At 38.1% G+C, this 20,666-nt stretch overlaps 1 long non-coding RNA gene across 1 annotated transcript; it reads right to left on the minus strand.

Moving 5' to 3' along the window:
• Positions 1 to 18,055: 18,055 nt before the first annotated feature.
• On the minus strand, positions 18,056 to 19,246 carry LOC146324140 (uncharacterized). Its single transcript, XR_014771215.1, has 2 exons — positions 18,932 to 19,246; positions 18,056 to 18,901 (listed from the first exon to the last, which is right to left on the minus strand). It is a non-coding gene; the product is annotated as an uncharacterized LOC146324140 (long non-coding RNA).
• Between the last annotated feature and the right edge of the window lie 1,420 nt (positions 19,247 to 20,666).

A 20,666-nucleotide genomic window follows, 5' to 3' on the forward strand; every position in this document is an offset into this window, starting at 1 on the left:
GTATGTATGTATGTATGTATGGTCATATGTATGTATGCATGGTCATATGTATGTATGGTCATATGTATGTATGTATGTATGTATGCTCATATGTGTGTATGTATGTATGTATGTATGTATGGTCATATCCGTCTATGGTACACATTATGATGCCAGTGAGGGAAATGTGTTTTTATGTCTCAAAATAGACTAAATAAACATAATCTGAAGAAATTTTATTTTTATTTTTATTTTTGGAAGTTTTTCGGGTTCGTTGCCTGTAGGCAACATTGTACCATAATGGTGCATAAGTGAAAAAGAATGTTCCTTTTCCAATTTGAACATTGTTTATTTCATAAACATATGCAAAAATATTCAATAACATCAAGAAGTCACAATTCATTTTAAATTTTAAATTAAAAAGAATTATAAAAAGAATTTATATATATTTGTATGTATGTATGTATGTATGGTCATATATATGTATGTATGTATGTATGTATGTATGTATGTATGTATGTATGGTCATATGTATGTATGTATGTATGTATGGTCATATGTATGTATGTATGCTCATATGGATGTATGCATGGTCATATTTATGTATGTATGCTCATATGTATGTATGCATGGTCATATGTATGTATGCATGGTCATATATATGTATGTATTCTCATATGTATGTATGTATGTATGTATGTATGTATGGTCATATATATGTATGTATATATGCTCATATGTATGTATGTATGTATGTATGTATGTATGGTCACATGTATGTATGTATGCATGGTCATATGTATGTATGTATGTATGCATGTATGCTCATATGTATGTATGTATGTATGTATGTATGCATGTATGCTCATATGTATGTATGTATGTATGTATGCATGGTCATATGTATGACCATATGTATGTATGTATGTGTATATGTATGTATGGTCATATGAATGTATGCATGGTCATATGTATGTATGGTCATATGTATGCATGTATGGTCATAAGTATGTATGTATGTATGTATGTATGTATGTATGTATGTATGGTCATATGTATGTATGTATGCATGGTCATATGTATATATGGTCATATGTATGTATGTATGGATGGATTGTCATATGTATGTATGTTTGTATGCATGGTCATATGTTTGGCCATATGTATGAATGTATGCTCATATGTATGTATGCTCATATGTATGTACGTATGTATGTATGTATGCTCATATGTATGTATGCTCATATGTATGTATGTATGCTCATATGTATGTATGTATGTATTTGTGCTCATATGTATGTATGTATGCATGCTCATATGTATGTATGTATGTATGCATGTATGGTCATATGTATCTATGTATGTATGCTCATATGTATGTATGTATTTATATGTGTATGTATGTATGTACGCATGGTCATATGTATGTATGGTCATATGTATGTATGTATGTATGTATGTATGTATGTATGTATGGTCATATCCGTCTATGGTACACATTATGATGCCAGTGAGGGAAATATGTTTTTATGTCTCAAAATAGACTAAATAATCTGAAGAAATTTCATTTTTATTTTTGGACGTTTTTGGGGTTCGTTGCCTGTAGGCAACATTGTACCATAATGGTGCATAAGTGAAAAAGAACGTTCCTTTTCCAATTTGAACATTGTTTATTTCATAAACATATGCAAAAATATTCAATAACATCAAGAAGTCACAATTCATTTTAAATTTTAAATTAAAAAGAATTACGAAAAGAATTTATATATGTATGTATGTATGTATGTATGGTCATATATATGTATGTATGTATGTATGTATGTATGTATGGTCATATGTATGTTTGTATGCTCATATATATGTATGCATGGTCATATGTATGTATGTATGCCCATATGTATGTATGCATGGTCATATGTATGTATGTATTCTCATATGTATGTATGTATGTATGTATGTATGTATGTATGTATGTATGTATGTATGTATGGTCATATGTATGTATGTATGCTCATATGTATGTATGCATGGTCATATTTATGTATGTATGCTCATATGTATGTATGCATGGTCATATGTATGTATGTATTCTCATATGTATGTATGTATGTATGTATGTATGTATGTATGGTCATATATATGTATGTACATATGCTCATATGTATGTATGTATGTATGTATGTATGTACATATGGTCACATGTATGTATGTATGCATGGTCATATGTATGTATGTATGTATGCATGTATGCTCATATGTATGTATGTATGTATGTATGTATGTATGTATGCATGGTCATATGTATGACCATATGTATGTATGTATGTGTATATGTATGTATGGTCATATGAATGTATGCATGGTCATATGTATGTATGGTCATATGTATGCATGTATGGTCATAAGTATGTATGTATGTATGGTCATATGTATGTATGTATGCATGGTCATATGTATATATGGTCATATGTATGTATGTATGTATGTATGGTCATATGTATGTATGTTTGTATGCATGGTCATATGTTTGGCCATATGTATGAATGTATGCTCATATGTATGTATGCTCATATGTATGTACGTATGTATGTATTTATGCTCATATGTATGTATGCTCATATGTATGTATGTATGCTCATATGTATGTATGTATGTATTTGTGCTCATATGTATGTATGTATGTATGCTCATATGTATGTATGTATGTATGTATGCATGTATGGTCATATGTATCTATGTATGTATGCTCATATGTATGTATGTATGTATGTGTATGTATGTATGTACGCATGGTCATATGTATGTATGGTCATATGTATGTATGTATGTATGTATGTATGTATGTATGTATGTATGTATGTATGGTCATATCCGTCTATGGTACACATTATGATGCCAGTGAGGGAAATGTGTTTTTATGTCTCAAAATAGACTAAATAAACATAATCTGAAGAAATTTTATTTTTATTTTTATTTTTGGAAGTTTTTGGGGTTCGTTGCCTGTAGGCAACATTGTACCATAATGGTGCATAAGTGAAAAAGAACGTTCCTTTTCCAATTTGAACATTGTTTATTTCATAAACATATGCAAAAATATTCAATAACATCAAGAAGTCACACCCAAATAGGCCAGTGGTCAGTGTTGTGTTTGCTATAGTGATTCCATAATGGTTAACTGTTGCAGGCAACATCGCAACTTTCCATGATGGCACGTTGTTGCCTCAGGGCAACAGCTGCATTTTAACAAGTATCCACTATTAAATTATTAAATAAGTTGCATGAAACTATCAAAACTTAAAGTTTACTCACCTATTAGTGTGAAGACATTTTTTTCCAGGTGGAAAAAGGACAAGAAATAACTTTTTGAGAGTCTTTTTTTTGCAGCAAGATAGCAGAGCTGTCTCCTTAGAAAAAGCCCACCAAGAAGGGTTTCAAAATCGCTTCCTGGAGGTCATGTGACAACTTAAAGCATTGTTAATGGTTCCCTATGGTTTTACCTCTTTTTTAAAGTATCGCATCATTTAAAGGGATGCATTGTGGAGATGTGACAGGGCAAAAATGGGTTTGTTGCCTGAGGGCAACATGGTACCATAGAGGGTTAATCAGATTTGTTCTATGTACTCAAAAATGGCTACAGGATTAAGTATGGACAACTGTCTGGCAACAGTACGGATGGACATTGTAGGAGAACGATCAAAGGCTTGTCTTACACGATCGATGTTCTCCTCAGATGTTCTTGGTCGTCCACTCCTCCCTTTATCCAACACTGTCCCCGCCTCCGTAAATTTCCTGTGCCAAGCACGAATTGACGGACATGACGGAGGATGTCTTCCATACTTAATCCTGTAGTTTTGCTGAGTCTGCGTATCCGATTTTGTTTCAATAAACCACGATACACATTGCGCCTTTTCTTGAGGAGTAGCCATTTTTTAGGGGTTTATTTATTTATTTGATTTCATCAACAGGGTACCTGAAATACACAAATGTGATGTGATTAAAAACTTTGATAACCACTAAGAACATATAACAAATCTGATTAACATATCTCATGTGTCTGCTGGTGATTAGTGTGTTGCTGGCACGCTAACATTAATCAACAGGGGTTGGGTTTGACTCCAATGTGTAAAGTTTAGGAGATGTAGCTGAAAACTTTTGGGAACCTCGGATTAAATAATTGTCAAGGGTGCAAGGAGGTAAAATAATCCAATATTTCATCTTTTCATCTTCTATCACGTTTATCTCTTCAGCTGATCTGTCTGGTTTTCTGAGTGGATGTTTTCTTCTTTTGGGAACCTGAGTGGACCATCAGAGGCTCGTCTCTCTCTGGCCTCACAGCCTCTATGCTGTTTTAGTTTGGTTTGGGTTTGCACCTTTATTACACCCACACACTCATCCATACGTGCCTTACACAGCTGACTACACTGACTCTGTGGAGGAGGCCCAACCTCTTGACTGGGAGCCAATCAACTAAACGACCTAAACTGTTTATTTAGTTAAAACCAGCTCCACCTTAGACAACTAAAATAGTATTGTAAAAATGTTATTTACACATGGTTGAACTAATAGTTCCTCTGTATGCTTACTTTAGTAGGATTTCAAACAAAGGACTTTTTCTTGCAATGCAGTCTTTATACATTCTTTAACTTGTCCTTTAACTCAAGGAATGGATCTGTGTGTTTCTTCCACTGCTGCCCACGATTTCATGAATGTGTAGTTGCGTGCCTCGCCAACAAATGGCATTTTTAAGATGCCTATCCCCGCCCCTGTTTTTCTCACCCTTACAAACAGAGATGGGAGAACCATCTGAAATATGCATGCTGGTATAATAGGCATTGTGATGTCCCATCACGTCACAAAGTCAACACTCGGACGGTTTCATTCACAGGAAAAGGGCACAAAGGCTTCGTCCGCTGACCGTGGCCGATCAGCAATGACTGTGGGCAGAGCAGAACATTCCTGGCATACTTGGATTCATGTGGTACATTTCTCTTCCTCTTTGTCTCAAAGACACACCGAAGCCCTTTGTTTTCCTGCAGGAACTGAGATTTTTTTTTATATAATTGACACTTCCTCTGACTCATTAATAAAACATTTGAGATTAAATTCCCAGTTGGGTTGGAGTGAGGCTCAAGGAGGGGGTTGCTGAGGGTTGGAGTAGCATGGAGGGGTTTGATATGTTGCCTGAGGTGACACATTTATGCACACACACACACACAGTGCTACAAAACCCAATCAAAAGCCCCTTCCGCTTGGAGAGGAAAAAAAAAAACTTCAAAAGCATCATCCACAGCTTGATGAGAAGTCCTCGGAGCTGGAGTGTGGCAGATGTAAACCCGCCCTCTGGCACATACACACACGCACAGAAAGACACACCAAACGGAATTATGAAGATACACCACATGATGCATGCATGTGTGTGTGTGTGTGTGTGTGTGTGTGAGACGACCCCTTCTGTTGCACCGTGTCCGGCTGACCACTTCGGATGAGATGTGACACTGAGGATGAATAATACAATAGAGAGATACTCGGACGTGTCAGCAGCATCTGTCTCTGTCTGGGGCTGACGTGTGTCGTCCTCCCTCCTCATTCAGAGTGAGCGCGGGGGCTTATACAAAACTAATGAAGCAGACACACGCTGTATTAACACACACACACACTCATGCATGCACGCACACATATAGAGAGACAGAGACAGAGTGTAGCTCTGATTTGAACGAAAGGAGACGAGACAACGGCGTGACCAGCATCTCAGACTCCTCAAATTCCCCCAAGAGACCCGCTCTGCTGCTTTTGATACACAAAAAATAGGTCTCAGTGAAGAGGAAAGGTTCAGCAGAGGTGGGTCACTGCAAATACTCGCAAGCAAGACCAAAACACTGAATGATTCATGATACGACTGCAGAGAGAAGCCGATTGTTGATCAGTGGTGTAGCTGAACTGAAGTTTCCAAAGAGGTTAAAGGCCTGACCACAGATGCCAATCCCAGAAGGCCAAGGGAAGCGTAATTAAAGCAATGGTTTGGATTATTTGAAGTGGGGTTGTATGAGGTACTGATCAAAAGTCAGTGTTTTAGATAGAGTAGATCCCAGACAGGCAATGAACTGCTGTCTACGGAGTCCGCAACGAAATGTACTTTAGCCACTTAAAAAGGCCCATGTAAAAAAAAAAAAAAAATCAGTTTAAGTGTATGCTATGTTAAGAATGTTTTCACTGCTTTACTTTGCTTTCAGACACTCATTCCTGAAGGGTAACAACTGTTATAATCAGCAAAACCAGTCATTTTACGTCGCTGAACACAGGAGTTGTTGGTCGAGTGCTGCCTCGATCCGTTAGTGTGTTTGTGGTACTGTGTGACTTTGATGTTTTAAAAGGACAGTTTGGATTCATTGAACACAAACAAAGTGATTGCAGCAACTCCTGTGTTCTGAAACTGCAGTTTTTGTGTATGGAGAGAGTGATATTTGGCTTGTGTAACGACGGTTTCCAGTCAGAAAAAGCTGTCTGCTGGCAAAGTAAAGCAGTGAAATGTTCTAAATATATTGTGCACTTAAACTAATATTGAGTTTTTTTGATTAATATTTTTTAAGGACCGGTGTGTAGAGTTTTGTGGCATCTAGCAGCGAGCTTGCAAATACTTCGGAGAACCTACAGGAAACTTGCACCAAATACAAAAGGCCGTACATAGAGCCAGTGTTCATTTTTTTTAAATTTTGGGCTACTGTAGAAAGATGGCGGTTAAACATGATAGTCTCTGTGGAAGAGGACATGTTCCCTTGGTAGATATAAACACCTCCTTCTAAGGTAAAGAAAACACGTGTTCTATTTCTGCCATATTCTGCCAATAAATCCCCTTAATCTTACACACTGGCTAAAATACCTTTTGTCGCTGACCCTTTCCACAGCTGTACATTACTTCACTTCCGTTCTCATCCTCCTCTCTTCTTCTTCAGACTGGCGGCGTATCGACCAGCATCTACTGTAGGTAATACCCTGACTATAAGTAAGTACCTCATACAACCCCACTTCAAATAATCCGACTTATCCCTTTAAAAAGACAGATAGAGAAAGAGACAGGAAGAGGTTTGCAGTGTTTGAACAATAGTACAGTCTTCCTTTGTTTGTGGTGGAACAGGTTCTTGTGCGAGTTACAGTAGACGACACGGCTTTCAGCGAGCTTGTGTCACATTATCATATTATCCTACTTAATGCACTTTAACACTCTGCCAAGAATGTCTGCCATGTTAATGGTCTGAAATAAGACCCATGATTAAAAAAAGAAAAACACGGAGTATGTGTGTTTGGGTGGGTGTATTTACAGTACGCTGTGCATGTGGTGTGAACGCCCAAGGGTGATTTCATCGGGTTGGCTAATAGTTTCGACCTCTGTTACATAAGTTGCATTTCTTCCTCAGACGTGATGAGACGCTTGTAGCAGACAACTGCAGGTTTTCTGTGAACAGAGCTGAGAGGTGAATCAGAGGCGGTGAGAAAACATACCACATTTAATCTCGATCGGGTCACTCCTCCAACTGAACATCACACCTGTGAGTCTGGCTGCACAGACTGCTTTCTTTCTTTCAGCTGACCTCATACACTACTAATTTACAACAGCCAGTGGAGTAATGTAACTGAGTACTTTTACTCAAATGCTGTTTTTAAATACTTATTATTATATGCTACTTTATACTGCAACTCGTGTCTGTTAAAAGAAAATGTAATGTATCACGGTGATAAACATGCCCCCTGTCCCAAAGTTTATCTGTTTGAACATTAAATATCTTGTCTTTGTACTGCATTCAACTGAATATAAGTCAAAATGTGCTTGCAAACATTGCATTCTGTTTTTATTTGTGTTTTACACAAGGTCCACACTTTTTTGGAACAGGAGTTGTAATTGTTATTGCATTAATAAAAGTACAGAAATATATCCAGGTGTTGTTGTTGTTGTTTTGGTTTTTAAGGACCCTAGCCATAAGCCATAAGCTAATGCTATTTTGGGAGGAGGGGGGCTCAGAAAAGACAGGAAACCCGTGCATTAACTACCCAGCAGTATATTAAGCAGAGTTGCTCCCCTTTGACCAACTGCAGCAGTAAAATGTTTGTCATTGGGTTTATAGAGGCCCCTGTGGACAAAAGCCATAACCACAGTATATGAAGTAAAAGAAAAAAAAACCCTAAAGAAAAATCTATTCCTGCTAATGCACTACTTGCTGTAACTTTGCTTGAGAAAATCTAAACTCAGGCTCACTTCATCTGATAAGGAGAATCTGACCCAAATAACTATATCAAAATAGGCGATCTTCTCGCTGATGGTCTCTTTGCTTATGTAGGACATATGGAGGCATCAGTTGAGACTGTTTCATAACAAGTTAAAGATTCCTTGTAGTATGTTTAGTATGACTGGTAGTACGGTTTTGAATGCAGTATTTTTCTTGTGATGGAGTGTTTTACTTCTCTTACTGAAGTGAAAGATGTAAATAGTTATTTCACCCCTTGCAACTGCAAATATGTTAAGAGGAAAATCTTTACTGAATGTATCTACAAAGTTGAATAATGTTTATGCTGAATGTAACCTGCAAAATATTCAGTGACATCATAGCAAAACATAGTTCCTTTGTTTTAACGCGTGATTAACATTTCATAGTCATGAACGACTCAATGCTTATATATTAAATATTGAAAAACTCAACACTGATTTGAGGCATGAAACATGACTTGTTTACTTTACTGACATTCAACTGAAACCACAATCTTCCTCTAAATTTAATCTAACCTGCAAGAACCTTTCTCGCTTTGTTGATTTTGAGGCCCCTGTGGACAAAAGGCAGTTGTGTTTCCACAAAATATCACGTCAAAAATAACATGAATTCAAATTAAAGAAAAATCTCCTCCTGCTTTGTTTTAGCTGGCTAATGTACTACTCACTGTAACTTTGCCTGAGAAAATGTAAACACAGTCTGATAAGAAAAATCTGACCCAGTGAGAGACATTAAAAATAACTATATCGAAATAGCTGATCTTCTTGCAGATGGTCTTGTTTGCTTATGTAGGTCATATAGAGGCATCAGTTGAGACACTTTCATAACCAGTTCAAAAATACATGTAGTACTTTTAAGGATGGTTTAAATATAGGAAATTTGATTTTTATTAACTTAAAACTGAACACATCTACAAACGAAAAATGTTTGCGGTGAATGTATCCTGCAAAATATTCAATGACAGCATATTTTCTTTTTTTTAAAAAAAGCATAACTAACATTTCATAGAGATGTTTAGGCACTCAAAGCTCTTGGTTTAAGTTGGGTAAAGATAGTGGTCTTGATTAAATATTGAAAAACTCAACTGACTCGAGGCAGGAGACATAGCATGTTTACTTTATTAATATTTAACTGAAACCAGGATCTTCCTCAAGCTCTTTCCTTCCTCTTGCTTTTCTTGCCGAAGTCTAACCGAACATCCTCCATGACCAGGACATGACATGTCTTTGACAGGCTTGCAGTGAAAAAAAAAAAACATTTCTGTCACTGGAAAAAAAAAAGGGGGTACATGTACCCTCAGGTGTAACTGAAGTGAGGAGGTACGCAGAAAAAAAATGATTTGCAAAATACAGGCACAGACTGTGTGTGGAAAACTGTTGAAGACTCAGACTGTCAAATTCAGCCCAGGACTGCAGAGTTATGCACGTCTTCTCAAGCACACCCTTCTCATTAACGTGTGGTAAGTATTTCACATTTTTAAGTGGACTTTATAGGCTGCATACAGGCCGCAGCTACCATTAACAACACCAAGGTCATGTCCTTGGTATTTCTTTCTGTCTTTAACCTTTCTTGATATATTTGTATTTATTAAAATGTTAAATTAAGGTGACAAATTGATAAAACTTATAAGGTATGTTGTGGACAAAGTTTGACGTCTTGCTGCCAGCTGAATAGTTTTGCTCGCACAACCTGTTACATTATAGGACACATATGTGAGGAGTTGTGCATGTACAGCACGGTCCTGTTATTCTATTCACTGTCACTGACACACTACCCAAATAACTATGAGTTACACCACAGGAACAGGAACAACGGCTCCGTATCAAGATCACTAACATAACTAACATGTAAGCTTTTAAAACGTGACTTCCAAACTTTTGCACACAGAATCAATTATGTGCTCTGCTCTGACATTTTCAGTGGCAAAAATATCAGGGGAAATAGGGACCCAAAACCCCCTAGTGGGGCAAAGACTCATGGATCTATATGTCCACGTGGAAGGGGCTTACAAACATGGAGGTTGAACATTTGAAGGGGGACAGGACTTTAAAAAAGTAAAGAAAAGTTTGGGAAACACTGACCCTCAGTAATCAGTGATCAGTAAACAGTTTCTTGCAAAGTGTGTTTGGCAAAACAAAATAGTGAATGAATGTAATTTGTTGTAATTTACAATCTGAGAGTTTAGCACATGTATTTTTGCAGCCGGTCAAAGGACCAGTTTCTTTTTTAGCCACGGCTTCAGAGTTTGTGAGAACTTTTTTCATTTGATTTATACATTTTTTTGGTCCAAGGAAGAAGGGTGTGCATGCTGTGGTAAACCTCCCATCTGGGTGGGCTAAATTTCCCATTTTGACAGCTAGAAAGATTAAACTTCAGGGTGTTGGCTCCACAGATCCAGTGCAGGTCCTGCAGGAGATGATGGTAACCTGACCGAGAGCTCAGGCCTTTTATCTAACAATCTCTGACATATTCAGATTTAAATTTGTGCCTCTGAGCTGTTTGTGTCCTGTTTTTCTTTTTGCATTTGTGTTAGCTTTTTTTCCCTGGTAATTCATATAGACACGTCTGTGTTTAATGGTGCTACCTTTCAGTAGTTAAATAAAGGCTTGTTTTTTAATTCAAATTTCTTTCTTTCTTTCTGCACACTGGCACACAAATCCACCCAGCTTTGTTTTATTCTGGTGTTTGGTGTTGCAGCAGTTAGTGGCCTTTTGGTCTTTTGGCAGCGTCTTTCCGTCTCCACTCCCCCACCTCCCCTCCTCCTCCCCTCCTCCTCTCCTCCTCCCTGCATCAACAGCGGCCAGACAGCCATCCAACCCTGCCAGCTCTGGTGGGAGGCTGGCGACTGCTCCGTTCCAGCTCCTAAATCAGAGGCTGTGTTTAGATCCCCCCTGTCGAGCAGCGTCGCACTTGTGATGAGCTCTGCTGCGCTCCACTCTTCCAAGATGAAAGAGGGAAGTGCTGAGGAAGCTGTATGCAGCTATTCTGACCCCTGTTTGTCCGTTTTAGATTTTGGATCTTTCTGATGTTGCAGCCTGTCTTGTCAGTCTCTTCTAGAAAAAAAAAGTTCTCCTTCATCAGCTAATATCACATTCAAGAAGAACTAGCAAAGAGACAAAGAGTGTTGTGGTGGTTCTGAAGTTGCAGGAGCACTCAAGGAAAATATAAAAGAGCACAAACAAATATAGAATACAAAAGCATCTTATTTAGAGAGAGAAAGCAACTTTGCTCTGCTTTTGTAGATGTTGAAAGGGTCGTACTGGAGTGAAGTGCACCACCTCAGGCTACATTCTTCGAAAGGGACAACAAATCCTCACAGAGAGAGGTTTAAGTGCATCATCGACAAAAGTGCATCTGCTTCACCTGATATACTGAGACCCTACAGCTCCTTTTTCACTCACTTTAGATTCATTTCACATCACTATCTGGAGCTAAGGCCCTCCTGCAGGCGTTTTGTTCCCTTTTACTCCAGATATATAGGTAGGAGAAGATTTTTTTCCACTTCTTATTCTCATTTTCGTAAGAGCAGTGTATATATTCCCCAATGTTTGGCGCAGACTTTCAGAAACAACTCTGATGACGGTAAGAAACTTTTACACAAAGCTCCTATTGGGTCTTTCCAGGGAGAAACGTAGCTACTTAAATTGCCCACATCTTCACATTCTGACATGGAGAGGGTTTTCCATGCAAGCTGCCAGGAGGCTATTTGTCTTGGCACCAACAGCGTTTGACTTTAGGTATAAAAAAAAATGTGTGTGAGTGTGCATTTGTGTGCTCATGAGGGAAGTTCTTTCTACCTCTTTGAAAATGCCACAGAGACCTCCCACACTGCATCAGCCTTGAACAATACTGCATCCTGAAACACGGATGGAAAATGCATAAAACTGTGGCCATGCACCGGTTTAACAATACTGATTATTGTAAGAGTGGAGAATTACCCTATAAAATAGTGAACAGGTCCTTGTTTGTGATCAAACAATTCCAACTACAGGCTTTACTTAAAAGGAACTGCCGGCAGTCATTAGAAGTGAACTTGTCATAAAACAGTTTAAATTAAACAGTACATTCAACAGTTTTATAAAAGAACAGTTAGACAAGGAAATAGTTATTTGTTTTCTAGAGCAGCTCGCCTGGCTCTGTCTGCACGCCGTCAAGAAAGGCTGATCCAGCCCATAATCTCGGAAACTTGTTCTTCTTACACCTCATTTTATTGCAAAATTAAACAAACGAGATAAAAAGGGATAATTAGAGTTTTTTTAATGTGCTGGTAGGTGGACTTTTTAAAAAAAATCTCTGGATAGAGCCAGGCGAGCTGTTTCCCCTGGCTCTGCCTGACAAAGGCAGTCAGTGTAACTATAGAAGTTTAGAAAAAGGGTTCAAAGTGTTCAGACTGGGTGACTGCACAACAGACAAATAGATGGTGATGCACTGATTTTATGTCTCTTTAGCCTAATTATCATAACCCCAAAACATAAAAGCCTAAATAATACTTTAAAAAAATACAGTGGGAAAATGCAGTACTTAACCAAAAAATGTGTTCTTTGTTATGGAGTTATTGTTTGTTGAAAGTTCTTTGTTAATTTTTTTGGTATTGCTCAGACTATTTTTAATAAAAAGGCAGTAGACAGTGGAATAAGTGCAGACAGCCACTATGATGTCACCCATTGGTTTGTGGACTTCCCTTGTGAATGCTCGAGTTTAGTGTTTTGCAGAGCACCAAAGCATGTGCAGCACCAACAGGAACGTGGAGCTGGTGGGTGACACAGTGTGATTTGTGCTTGGTTTGGCTCGTCCATTCAGCAGGAAACAGTTGCAGGCTGCCTGGTCGCAGTCTTTCTCATGCTGCAGCATATTGCAATGTAGTAACAGAATATTAATTTAATACGGACTCACTGACAATGACCTGTCAATCACATGATAGCCCCACCCTAAAGCATACCCTGCTTTATTGTCTATTTTACTTCAAATGGCTCATTCTCTATTGAAGAAAACTTGAAATTAGCAATTGACCATAAACTCACTGGGAAGCTATTTACTGAGGTCATACATCAAGTGAGAAATAGGGTCATTTTGCCATAAACTTACATATAATCAGACTTCTTTTTGCAACCAGTGGAGTCACCCCCTGCTGGCCATTAGATATAATGCAGGTTTGACTCACTTCCATATTTGCCTCACCTTTCTGATCAAGAAGCCTGTCCTTATTCTACTGTCTGATAATAAAATTGCACGAGTAAAAGCTGGAAAATGGTAAAAATGTTATGAAAATCCTCTGTGTTCAACTTTGATTTGACTTTTTTCTTCCTTTGCTTTTTAAAATTTTGTAGTCACAGCAAATTTTACATGCTGCTTTCAGGGAAATTATAAATTTCTGTGGTTTAATATTTCCTTGCATGGTAAGACATATGCCAAAAACTCAAATTCCAGTCTTAACTCAGTTATGATCAAATATGTAGTTACTGCGTTTTGGCCCTGACACTAACTCCAGCTTCAGATATTAGATATCTTCTTATCTAAACCTTGAAAGGAAGCACATAAGCATATGTCCCTAAACTGTTCATTTAATCCTAGACTAAACATTGTTTTATAGTCATGCAATGATTTGTCCCCATCAAACTCAAAAGGACAAATGTCTACACGAGAATCTACTGTGTTTGCTCTTCTCTGGAACAGGCCAATCTATCACAATAGTGGCATTCATTACTTCCTGATGCGGTGTAATCAACACACAGACACATGGGACTAAAACTGGAATGACCGGTCACCAGGCTACAGCTGACTGCAAAATGCAAATCCTGTGAACACAAAGGGCGAGTCAGCACAGAGCACACTTCCTTTATAATCCATCTCCCCCTTTCAATTCACCCGAGGCGTCTCCTCCGGCAGAACAATGGCCTTCCACCTGATCTGATTTCTACCTGGCGTAACCTCTCTATGAGGAGGCTTTTTCACCGTTGCCCCCACACAGGGACCTGCTTTGTTGATGCAAGATGGAAGATCAGTTGGAGGAACAATGATTCTCATTCATCCAAAACAAAACTACGAAGCAGACGCCATGAAATCAGTCCAAGCTTACATATCACGCTTTACGACCCATGAGAGATATCTGGTGTCTGAGGAGACAAACTGTAAATATGCAACTACACACACTTGTTGTAGGCCATACACCTCTACTGTCCTGTCTTTATCTACCACTGATAACAGCTACAACCTGAAGAATTCATAACTCCTTATCTTGGACAAACTTCTCGTTTCCAGAAAATACCACAGCCTGTCAAGGAGGTTATGTAAGCAGAGTCTGAAGCAGCCTTGGCTGGGAGACATGTTTTCCTGCTGCCTATCTTCCCGTAATCACCTTGGGTGTTAGCAAAGAGGACAGATAGAGTCCGCTTTGTGTCTCTCCAACAAGAGGATCTTTGTGTCAGCCAGGAGCGATGAAACAACACTCAGATAAGCAGTCATAAAACACATTCCTTCATAACATCAACTGCAGAAACAGCGAGGGGGAGGCTGAGGAGGACATCGCAGATGTAGGTTACAGTCACATTGGTTCCCATCCTCGGGGTCAGATCTCCCACAAGATAAATCTGAGGGGTTGCAAATGACTAACAGGACAGCAAAGCAGAAGAAAACGTATTTTCTGCTGCACAAAATCATGATCAATTTTTTCAGATACTTCTCTAATTTATGCTTGGATGCATGGATTTGTCATAAAAATTTCGTAATGACATTAACAGCTCCCTGAGTTGAATCACACTGATTTTTCTTCTAGCGCCACCATGAGGTTCAGCTTTGAGTAAAATGTCTCACTGTTTGAGTAATAGCAACTGAAACGTGTTTGAGACATTCACAACTTCCTTAGGATGAATTGTTTTAACACTGTGATCTTATGAGTTGTAATCTTTTCATCAGTTTAAAGGGATATTTTGGATTTTTTGAAGTGTGGTTGTATGAGATACTTAAATCAATATGCTGTTTGCTATATTTAGAATTAGGCTTTGATGGTACAGCTGAAAAACCTATCATGATAGTGAATATTCATGTGGGTCAATATTGATAATTATTGATCATATAGGTTGTGACTAACAACATGTTGTGTAGTCAGTTGGAAGCAGCTGTATTAGCGCTGGGTGATATAGAGAAAAAAAAAATCTAATATCACAATAGTTTTGACAAAATATCTCAGTATTGATATTGCAAAAATGATAATGGGATGATTATCGATGTTTTCACAAAATATGAAAACAAAACTTTTTGATAAATAATAATCAGTAAAGTGAATATAATGACTAACTGGGTTATGGTAAATAATAGAACAGCTAGAACAGTCTGGTAAGTTCAGAAAAATGACATCACTGTACTGTAATGCAGCCTTTAAAACCAGGAAAAGACAACACTTACACCTTATCACTATATAACTATGTCCAAAATTTATCACGGTATCTAGTCTCATATCATGATACAGTATAAAATACATATATTGTCCAGCCCTATTCAGAACAGGGTTTTTTTTTTTTAAATCTGAGACTCGGGGCCTCTCCTCAGATAAAGCTTGGAAAAGTTGCCCCCTTTAGTTTACTCGTTTAGTTTCGCTCAGTTCTGGGATGCCTGTGGGATAATGATTATGTTATTTAATCACACAGACAGTCAACAACTGAGCCAAGCTAAATATTGCTATTTGACATAACTTCAGACTACACCAAACACAAAAAAAAGTTCTGTCCAAAGTATCTATTAGTTTCTGGCTCTGGGAAACTGGGGGAGAAAAACATAATATTAGCCAAATGTCGCTCTCTCTAAAGCCTCCAGACTGGAGCTGCTGGTCTACCGCTGCCTTGATCTATTAGTCTGTTTGTGTTATTGTGTGACTTTGGTGAATCAGAAGTAACCCTTTAAAACACAGCTGTACTACTGCCTGCTACAGTAGGTAATACACTGCTTATGGATAAGTACCTCATATAACCACACTTGAAAGGTTCAATTTGTCCAATACTTCGGTTTATGACAAAACCAATTAGCCTACATCCTCGTCAGCCTTAACTCTACTTTGAATTAAGTGCAAAATGTTTGTATGCAAACACTAAACTAAGAATATGTAAACATTATATCTCATTATCCCTGCTTAACACTGTCATTGTGAACATACTGAAAATAGCATTTATTTAAAAGTGCTGCGGTGCCAAAGCCTCACAGAGCTGCTAGCTAGCTTTAGATTTTTGTTCTTGTTTGCACTGAGTTGCTGGGATTATGTTACCTCTTACAGTCAGAGGTAAAATTACAATAATCAGACCTCTTTGAATTATTCAAATAAGACCAAAAGAAGGAAAGAAACCCTACTGCTCACAACAAATAAGTCAAATGCAACCAGTGACAAAGGCTGAAAGTATACACTGCTTCGTTTTGAGCGGTCACAAGCCAAAAAGGTAGAGAACCTTGGAAATTGTGGTCAGAAATGTCTCATTCCAACCTACACGGTGCCAAAGTGCAGAAGAGCTGTTAGATCCAAATGGAGGAAGAAAAACAAACATAAACCAACTGCTGACACAGAGTCTATCAAACTAAGATTTGTCTCAGCGTTTTATGAGCCTACAGGGAGGTTCGTCTGCACGTCTGTCTCAGTGGAGCATCTATTTGTTTAACTTTGTGGTGAGAACGGCCTCCGACACAGAATAACAACATACAAGGACTCCTGACTTCCTGCAAACTGCATTACATAAAACGCCTCCGAGCCGTGAGGCGGTCGAGCTGAGGAGGGCTGGAGACGCTGGATGAGAGGGGAAGAGACATGGGCAGAGCAGTGGAAGGGACGAGACAGAAACAAAGACGGGAGTAAAATGCAGCCTCCCTCCACAGGGGAAGCAGCCTGGAAAAATAATTGTTGAGAGGAGACAGAGGAAAGCCACTAATGACAGCAGACAATAAAAACCGTCCACTACTGTAGCGTCTTCCCAGCCAGAATGACAATAAGACAGGAACCGACAGCCCTGCTCTTAGCAAGGTCTACAGAGGGATTGAACAGCCACAACCACAGCACCTGAAAATAGAGCTTTGTCTGGGAATAGACTGCTATTAGCTCGTCTAAATACACGGTCAATAACACTGTTACTGCGCCTCCTGGATGAGGAGGAATAGCGAGGGTGCTGGCTAATTGGGTGGTCAGGATTATTTTGACAAGCACTGAATAGAAATCCAAATAATGAGGCAGAATTATATGTTACACACGCATGTGGTAGTTGTTGAGGAGGAAAAAAGGGAGCAAATCCTTGTAAATACAAATCTACTTGAACGGGAAACATTCATTGCACGCTTGACTTTTTGCCTAAACAGCAATGATCCAAATATGCAGCAAACCAAACAATTAATGTTTCTCAGCTGTGATTTTACAACCCTGATCCAAAAGAGTTGGGATGCAGTGTGAAATATAAATACAAACAGAATTCAATGATTTGCAAAGACCTTTTGATCTCTATTCAACTGAATACGCTCCAAAGACAAGACATCTAACATTCAAATTCAAAACCTTTATTGTCTTTTGTAAATATACCCTCATTCTGAAGCTCATGGTTGCAACACGACCCTCACTAAGTGTTTGGGAACTGAAGATACTAATTGTTAACGCCATCACAGATGCTGGCTTTTGAACTTTGCGCACACCTTTCAATCTCAGATGAGCTCAGTGTATATTTACAAAAATGTATATAGGTTGAAAAGGATTTAAAAATCATTACATTCTGCTTTTATTCACGTTTTAAGAGCATCTCAACTTTTTTTGAATCAGGGTTCTGAGACTCAAAAGATAATAAATACACACAAAAAAATAATCTTAAGACTTTTTATTACTAAACTCTCTAAGGCAGCAGTTTGTGTCCACAGGTCGTTCTAATGTCTCGCAGTGAATAAAATAAAACAGTACAAAAATCAGTTCTGCTGTGTGCTACAAATGTCATTAGACAGCTCTTGGTAAATAAAAGTTCACAGACAATAATAATAATAAGCATTATAAACATTCATTTTCCCCTTCAAGTATGCTACTATCCAAAGTGACTAGTGTAAAATTGGCCGAGGAAATAAAATACGTTCATGATTATTTACACATTACTGGTTCAAAATGTGTGTGTGAGCGTGTGTGTATACAGAAAACACGACTGCAAACAAGTCTGAAATGTTTCTGCTGCGTTTTTTGGAGGCAGGCGTACACACACACGCACAGATACACATAGACACAAACACACACAGTGATGTGACTGACTGGCTTCCAAGTTTTACGACAGAGCACAAAGGTTAAGCATTTCAGTACAGCAAAAGATTTAGAACATTTAAGACTTGAGTTGATCCAAACAGGCAGCATCCACCTCTTCTGCTGAGGTTTAATAAAAGTCTTGTACCTGGAGCAGAACTAAAGTGCTCTTAAACCAGTTTTTGTCCCGTTGCCTACCGTCTCATTAGGACACTTGAAAAAAAAACAGGAAAATGGACAGACGTTGAGAAGTTAAGCATGAAAGGTCCTTGGAAATAGAAGTTTGACAAATCCAATCCCAACTCAAGCTCCACCTAATGGCTTTTTCCAAACCTTTTAAATGCATCACATGGTCTTCGGAGTTTGCTCACTTGTCATGACATACAAGGTCAGTAGCTGCCACGATTTCATCAATAGCACTTTTTAACTTCTTTAACTTCTTTTTAACTAACCTCGCCTTCAAGTTAAACTTTGGCTTAGAAGTGCAGTGAACAATTCTGGAGAAGATTGTTGAGTCTCATTCCCAAATCATCAAATACAGATGTTTTGGGAATGAGACTCAACAATTAACTATTAACCATTTTTAATTGACTAGATTTTCTACAAGGTTCCTTCACCTTTTCCAAAGTCAAACTCAAACACTTTTCCCAAACTTTCAAAGTGAATTTTCAAGCTTTTCCAACTAAGCCAATATATGACTTATTTTATTTCTTTATCCACAAAGCAAACGATTCAGTCAGTTAGTGATTTATCATGAAAGTAATGCAAATGAAAAGTGATTGCAAGTATTTTATGCAAAATCCAAGCACTTTTCAAATCTTGAAAACACTAAATTAAAATTCAAGATTTCTAACACACAAACCACACAACTACATACTGAAATCAGAGCCAAATGCAGGAGCAGAAGTTTAGTTTTCTATTCAACCTACTGAATTAAATCATGCTTAGAGACTACTATAGTACTTTTGCCCACTGATGCAAAAACAAATTGCATTCCCCAGCTTTAACTATACTGGTGAAGACTATGTGATATGGTTGAAAGCTTGAGGGGAAAAACAGCTTTTAAGAGGACCTTGAGTTGGGATTGTTTTGTCAAAATCTGGAAAAAAAATACCATCATAGTCAGGCACAAACCTCATATCTCCATATTTAGACTTTTTTTTCTCCCATAGATTAATGCTATTGGTCACCGATTATGTTTCACAAATACTTAACTGCTGAAAAAGAGCTCCTAATTTTGATTAACAGCATTTAATTAGTTTAAAAAGTTTTTTTCTCCATTTCTTGAAAAGTACCACTTTTTGATATACAAAGTTTCTGCCTGACAGCAACAATATTTAAGTTTTTATAGGGTTCCACCCACTGCAAACTACCAAGTGTGTTCACATGCACATTAATATTCCACTGTTATTGTATTTGGGACATGATGCACACAAATACAACGTCTCATTGTATCCTTATAATGAAAAATAACCAGAATACTGGGGAACTTCAATGTCCCATTTGATCTATTGTTTGTTTACACTCTCACTGATTCTCTGTGTATAAAGAGATATTTATTATCTGGACATGAGGATGCAAAAAACCAAACATCACCCACCTAAAAATCAGACCTGAAGCAGGATATGAGCTGGACTACAATGTGCTGCTGTGAACACACTTCTTACTGTATGGACACTCCCTGGAGGATGTTTTCACAAGTAATAACACTTTGCGGACGACCACACAACCAGCACAGTGTCATTTATCCTTCATACGAGAGCACAGACAGGAACCCAGTCAGCCGAATGTGTCTTTGGTTTAACCAAGCGAAACAAGCAGATGATTTAGTTTTCATGACTGCTACATAACATCGCTCATGAATCGCAGGAGAAAAGACAACAGACAGTGCACCTCGACTTCAATGCTACAATATCAACACACAGCAGATATTAAATATGCACACCTTCAATTTCAGTTCCTTTAAACAACAGCGATGACTGATTGTGGTTTCATTAAACTGCTACAAGTCTATCAGAGCAAGGCGCATTGTACATACACAGCCATGTGTGTATGATAAGTGTATATACACATATGCACAAACAGTCTTTTGGCTGACCACTGCATCTCGATTCATGTCAGATCTCTCTCTTCCTAACACAAGAATGCAAAGAAGGGCAGCTGGTGCAGAAAATATCACATACAGTATATAC

The sequence above is a fragment of the Lutjanus erythropterus genome, chromosome 7 (assembly GCF_056507025.1).
Source record: "Lutjanus erythropterus isolate fLutEry1 chromosome 7, fLutEry1.hap2, whole genome shotgun sequence".
Taxonomy (NCBI): Eukaryota; Metazoa; Chordata; class Actinopteri; order Lutjaniformes; family Lutjanidae; genus Lutjanus; species Lutjanus erythropterus.